This window comes from Camelus bactrianus, chromosome 12 (genome assembly GCF_048773025.1).
Source record: "Camelus bactrianus isolate YW-2024 breed Bactrian camel chromosome 12, ASM4877302v1, whole genome shotgun sequence".
Classification (NCBI taxonomy): Eukaryota; Metazoa; Chordata; class Mammalia; order Artiodactyla; family Camelidae; genus Camelus; species Camelus bactrianus.
Window position 1 is genome coordinate 24,302,124 of NC_133550.1, and position 7,151 is coordinate 24,309,274.

The 7,151-nt window shown below is 36.1% G+C and overlaps 1 non-coding gene across 1 annotated transcript; it reads left to right on the forward strand.

The window, feature by feature from the left end:
* Positions 1-3,531: 3,531 nt before the first annotated feature.
* Positions 3,532-3,634, forward strand: LOC123612986 (U6 spliceosomal RNA). The gene has a single exon (XR_006720313.1). It is a non-coding gene; the product is annotated as a U6 spliceosomal RNA (small nuclear RNA).
* Positions 3,635-7,151: the final 3,517 nt, after the last annotated feature.

Sequence of the window (7,151 nt, forward strand, 5' to 3'; positions counted from 1 at the left end):
AGTTTAATCTTATTTTTATTTTGTGCTTAAAACTAATCCAGGAATATCATGGCTGCATTTAGACTTTGATATTGACTTTCAAAGAGATTTTATTTCTATAATTAAAATTAATTCTTCCCGTGTTCAACATGTCTAAACAGACCTTAAAAAATTCTCAGGTTCTAAAATACTCACGAAAGAATTTTATAGAAATAATATTTTGTACTGAGGAATAAACACCTAGAGACCATTTAGATTATTTCATATCTAAAAGTAGCATTTCAGAAAGACATTTTTGCCAGTGTTTCAACTGCTTCTTCATCTGATCTTTACTGAAAAACACCCCAAACCCTGTGGCTCAAATCCACTTGGTTCTCCTGGTCTATATCACCATTTTACATGTTTCACATGCCTCTAAACAGAAGAAGAGAGAAGAGAGGGCATTAATGCAATTTGTGGCGGTGGAGGGGGGTATTTAATGATACCAAGTGTATGTGAAACCGGACCCACGTCCTCTCTATTGCCCTCCAAAATAGAGAGAAATGGAAAGTTTTATAAGCCTGACCTGTTGCTGGATCTATAAACATTTTGGTAAATGTTCGAATTCCCAGAAGCTCTGGAAACTATTTTCATGGCTGGTCTACCTCAGAATCCTTTTTCGAACCAGTTAGTTTTGAAAAAGCAAGAGGCCCTTGTGGGGAGGTAGGGTTTCAATGAGGTTCAGGTATCTGAGCTTAATGCTGACTCTTGTCTCATGGACTAAGGCTATTTGAACTGGTGGTTGTTCACATTAGTCAGCTATAAATATAGGACCGAAAGAGTGTAAACTCTTTCTAAAGGAACCTATTGAAAAATGCTTAACTATGGGCAATTCTGACTTAATACACTCATCAAAATTTTAGTAAAAAGAACCAAACATATTTCCATCGTCTTTTTGCATTTACAAAGCTTTTACCACATGCATTATGCTATTAAACCCATACGTTTTTCCTGAGGGATATATTGCTGCCTCCAAGGATTACATTCAAAATATTTAACCAGCCGTGCAGCAAGAGTAGAAGAAGCGTCTGCTGAGCAGTTGAAAAAGTGTGGAGGAATGAAATGGTGGGCACGTGTCCAGACTGAAAGGTCATGGGAGATCAATTCATGATGAGGAACCAGATGGTGAAGGGGCTGGCCTGTCATGCCAGGGGATTTGGATCTTAACCTGGAAACAAAGACGTCTTCTGAGAAGATAAGTACCTGATTGGTGTTAAGTCATAGAGAACCCATTAGGGCAACAGTGTTAAAGGATGATTTTAAAAGTCAAATAATGGAAATGCTTGAAAATATTCAGATCAGAAATGAAGTCCTTAGTCCAGCTATTAATAAAAAATTGAGCCCTGAATATTTATACAAGACTGACTTGAGAAATATTAAGGAAGTAAAGTTAATGCAACTTGGCAATTACTATTGGATAAGTGGGGTAAAGGGAAAGGAAAGGTCAGAGTTCGCTCCCAGGTTCCTGACTCGGTCAACTGGATGGAACTCGGGAGCTATGGAATAGGGATGAAACCACAGATCTGAAGGGGAAAACAAGTTCAATTTTAAACATATTGAGTTTATAGGCATATAAATATAGTACCAGAAAATTCTCAGTATAGATCTGTTTCATAAGAGAGAGATAGACCAGAGATAGTTTCAGAGGACAGTAGGTAGTTGAAACCATGAGAGTGAATTGGATGACAAATAACATACAAAATGAGGAACAGAAAAGTCCAATGAAAAAGGCCTGGTGAAGTATCAATGTTTAAACTAATAGTCTTTTAATATATATATATATATAACTTTTACTGGTTAGAAAAGAAATATGGTTTTAATTTTTGAATCATTTAAATGTTATTTTTCTCACAAGCTCATTGACATTCTAAGAGTAATTTCTTGATTTGCCCTCTGTGGAAAAACTTGATGAATTTTTTAAAATGGATTATGATTATTTAATTTCATAATAACATATCACTGTTAAAATATAATTGTATATATAATTGTAATATATATTGAAAATATAATAATATTTTCAGTGAATATAAGTTTTCAGTTAATCGCCTGCTCTAATCAGTCCAGAAACCAACTCTGCTTTTTTCCAACACTCTCTGATCTGATGTCTGCCGTCAACACTCTCTTGAAACTCTTCTTGTCAGAATCACTAACAACTTTCAGGTTTCCAAAGCCAATGAAGTATCTTTCTGCCATCATCTTATTCACTCTCTCAGAAGTACTGGCACTTTTCATTATTCCCTCCTTGAAACTTTTCCATATACACATTTGCAAATTCAAGGATTGACTCTCAAAAAACTGGCAACGATGGTTGACTCTGAGAGGCAGGGGGAGTTACCTTTTACTGAAAAAGTCTTTTATAACTTTTGCATTTTTCCCGTCTGTTTGTATCATTTATTCAAGCAAATGATACAACTTTATAAAAAGAACAAGTGCCAGGAAGATGTAATTTCTGAGACAACATAGTTTAATCATTTAGTCATTATAAACTAGAAATGGAATATACATACTGTTCCAAGATTGATCTGATGTTGCTCTCACCATGTTTTAAATGATTCTACAGTTGGTAAAGGCACAGTATTTTAGGTCTTCTGATTCTCAGCAAGGTCCTTCATTTAGAGTGGCTTATCCTTCTTTAAGTATCAGGACTTGTCTCACAAATAAGAAGTCCTAAGATGGGTAGTTCAGGATTGATCTGACAAATCAGCAATGGTATCAGAAACTCAAGTTCTCTCCATGTTTCTACTCCAACACTCTAAACAAGAAGTGTTCTGTTATTGTGCTTTTTGTCTCAGAAACAGGAGATGCCCGGCTGTTCCACCTGCAAGCCAAGTCTGTCATAAAAGAGCAAACTGTAAAACATACACTGATGAGCTGATGTCCTTAAAATCTTTTCCTGAAAGAACCACTGAATAACATCCATTTACCTCTTGGCTGTAAGTGTGTCATGAGGCTTTGTTATAACTTTGTGAAATGAACATTAGTTAAAGGGGGCACAGGGTGGCAGATGGTGAGCCACCCACGTGGTTCAACAAATGATCATGAGAGAAACTGAAATAGAGAAGTCTGTTACTCACAGGTCCTAGAGGAAGTCCACGGCACACCTTGAGGGGCCACAGGACGAGGGCAATGCAGACTGCAGACAGATGGAGAGAGGCAGGACCTGGGGCACTTGCCTTTATTAGGTCTACAAGTAGAGTGCTTTGGAGCTCCTAGGCTAGGGCTGGACCGGTCAATTCAAACCAAAAACCCCACAGAGGTCTTATCTAAGGAGAGCATAAGGTATACAGGTGTTGGGAGGCGGGAGATTGTTATCATAAGGGCTGTTGGGGAAGTCATATCAGCAAATTACATTTGTAGCTGTAGCTGCTGTCTTAGGGCATGCGCTTGCAAGAGGGGGCTAGTGTTGGTTTAAGGCTGTTTGTTTGCTTGGCCAAAGTGGATGCTGAGACAGTAACACCACACAGAAGCATAGCTAGAATTTTGACAGGCTTTCCCTTGATACAAAGATGACGTGTGCTCGCTTAAACAGCACATATACTAAAATTAGAATGATAGAAGATAAGCATGCTCCCTGTGCAAGGGTGACATACAAATTTGTGAAACGTTCCATATTTTTAGGACCAGCTCTTAACTGTTCTCACCACAAAGAAGAAATGATATTTATGTTACATGATAGAAGTGTTAACTAACACTATGGTGGTATTCATGTTGCAATATATAAATGTATCAAATCAACACGTTGTACACCTTAAACATACACAATATTTTGTGTCAATTATATCTCAATTAAAAAAAAAAAAAAAAAAACCTCGAAGATGACTGGGGAGCTAAGTATTTTTGCTGGGCACATCTCTGCCCCTAGACTCATTCCTGAAATAAGGGCACTGTTATTAAGAAAGAAGGATGTTAGATTGGCAATTGCCACAAAGCACAGAAACTACGGAGTAAGAATTTTTCTGCATTCTGGAGATAGAACAGGAAACAAAACAGACAAAAGTTTGCTTTCAAGGGGCTTTCCTATTATTAGGTAGAATAATCATGTTTGTGGGTAAAGAAACAGCCAAATATCAACAATTTCGTATGATCCATCTTACTAACAACTATGTAAGCATTTCACTTACTAAATACAAATAATTATTTGATGATAATGCTTCTCTATAGTAGAGTCTAGAAGGCATTTTAATTTACAAAGTTGGCTCTTGTGATGAGGTAGGCTACCTAGACAGACGTGCTCAAACTTGTTCAAATAGATTTCTTATTTAAAAAAAAAATCACAGAGATTTGATAAAAGGAGTCTCTGAACAACAGCAACCTCATGAAGACTAGTGACAGAAGATGGTTTTGAATTCCAGTTGACTACGGGGAATTCAATAGCAGTAGTTTTTGGATCTTCATTCTAGTTTCTTTCACTAACATTCCTTGGCTGGTACATTACAGTTCGACTCCTGTCTTCCTGTAAGCTGGATGTCAGTGACTTTTTGTTGTTATAGTCTGTCTGATATGGATTCTTCCAACTGGCATGTCTGCCTTTACCTTTGTCTCCCACTTCATCCTGTGGTATTATTGGGGAACTTTTTTTTTTAATTTCCTTATAGTCTTCATTTATAGACTAAATGTTTGTGTTCCTCAAAATTGAAATGTTGAGATCATAACCCCCAAGGTGATGATATTCAGGTTGGTGCCCTTGAGTGGTGGCTAGGTCACGACAGTGGAGCCCTCATGAATGAGGTTAGTGCTCTTAAAATAGTGGCCCTGAAGAGGTCTTCTGCCTCCTCGGTCATGTGAGAAGTTATAGTAAAAGAAGTGACTATCCAAGACTCAGGGCGCAGGCTGCCACCAGACACTGACTCTGCCAGCACCTTGATCTTGGACTTCTCAGCCTCCAGAACTGTGAGAAATAAATGTTTGTTGTTTATAAGTTACTTAATCTATAGTATTTTGTTACAGCTGCCTGAGCTATAAGATACCCAAGTTTCTGATTTCAAATTCCCGAAAGAGAAGGATAATCTGATTTATCAATATTGGGTATTTTTCCCCCCCAGATTGCATAAATTACAATTTGAAGAGTAGCCCATGGTTATGTTGCCTTTGGGTCAGAAGCCCACCTTAGATCAGTAACATGTCTCCAAGACACTCAGAGTCCCTTCTACATGGTACTTACTTTAATATCTTATATACAGCAAATCCTTTACAACTAGGTTATTCATTTCAGCACTTCCTTTGGTGAGATATAGTGTGTGGACATTTCAGTTATTGAATTTATGATGAATTGGTTCAGGCACAGAGGAATAAAGGAATATTATCTGTAAAGGAGATGATATTCATTGAACATGCTTATTACTTGTCCCAATTATAAAGTCAGAAGTGAGCAAAATATGTTACTTTCAGTTAATGTTAATATTTCACCAGCAACTACAATGATATTTAAGGATATTAGTGCTAGAAAAGACCAGTCAGATTATCTAGTGCTCAGAATATTATAATAACCTGATTGATTGAATCAATACTTTTCAGAATGTGTTTCATAAAGATGCTTTAGAGTCTCTACAAGTAATTTCATCAAATTTAGGTTTTGGTATTTTAAACTGTAGTTAAAACAGTAATATGATGTGCCATCTGAAGCACAAATATGTAGCAAATATTAACACAGTGGAGGATGCTAAAGTGTTACCATGTATCCTTAATGCAATTAACATAACAGCATAATTCATATTTATTGAATTAAAAAATCAGAAATTGTGATAAAAAGCCTAGAATAAAGCTAACAGAGTCACAAAGCTAGCTTTTGTCTTGGAGCATTTTTTGAGCCTGAATGAACTCGTGACAGAAATAAAAAGATGTAAGCTGTGGAGATCAATATTGAAGACCCTTGAATAAATATAGGACTTCAAGTGGCTACAAATCCAATGTAAAAGTGAGCTAGAAATAAGTCTGTGAACCCCAAACTCCAGGAACTGAAAGCAAAATTACCTGTCTGGAAACCTGACACTGGGTTAAGAGGGAAAAATTATCTCTGAGAATGCATAATTATATCAAGTTCTCAGTTGGGTTTGCAGCCCACAATTCACATTATTTGAGTGGTTAAAAGTAATATTAAGAATATCTTTTAAAACTAGAGTTTGTAGTTGGCAGAGTCTGCAGTCACCTGGCAGAAAAAAAAAAACTTATCTTTTCCGAAGAAATTCCAACTTTAAATTAGCTCTCAACAAATTCACATAGACAAAGAGATTCAAGCAATGAAAAGTTATAGGGAAAAAATCATAGACCATGCAAAAAAACAAGATACAACGAGTGAGAAAAAGCAGAAGACTGAAGGATCAAACTGAACAAGACTTCAGATAGCAATATCATATTTAATATATTTGAAGAAATAAAAGAAGGGAATCAATATATGAATAACAAGCAAAAGATGATTTTGGATCTATAAGATGTGAAAATAATGAACTAGAAAAGAAGATATATTTAATAGTATATGAAGACAGAATTAGAGACCTGATGAATAGATCTGTAGAAGTTTTGGGACCGTAGCCCATAAAAGGCTATAGAATGGAAAATGTGAAAAAAAAGGTTAAGAAGTATGGAGCAGACTCGTCTAACTGACATTTAATTGGAGTTTCAGAAAAAGAGGAAAGGGCTATTAGGAAAGAGGCACTGTTTGAAAGAATAATGGGTGAGAATTCTTCAGAATTTATTAAAGACATCAAACTGTAAATTAAAGAAGAAGAAATATCTTAAAAATCCACATCTAAGCACATAGTGAATCTGTAGAATGCCGAAAAATAAGAGAAAAATTTAAAAGCAACCAGAGGGGGAAATAATAGACTACCTTCAAAATACTGTACCTACAATTAGACATATAGCTGGTTTTTCATTGGCAACAGCAAGAACCAGAAGACAGTGACGTGATCACTACAGTGAGCTAAGAGAAAGTAACTATCATGGTGAATTCTATTCCCAGTGAAAATATATTTCAAAAGTAAGGTAACCAAAAAACAAAACAAAAACCAAAAAAATCAGGGAGTTTTCCTCAAAAACATGTTTTGTAGGTTTACAGGAAGAAGGAGTGATCCCAGATGGAAGCCCTGAGTAGCAAGAAGGAATGATAACTGAGAAAAAAGGAATTAAAATTAGAC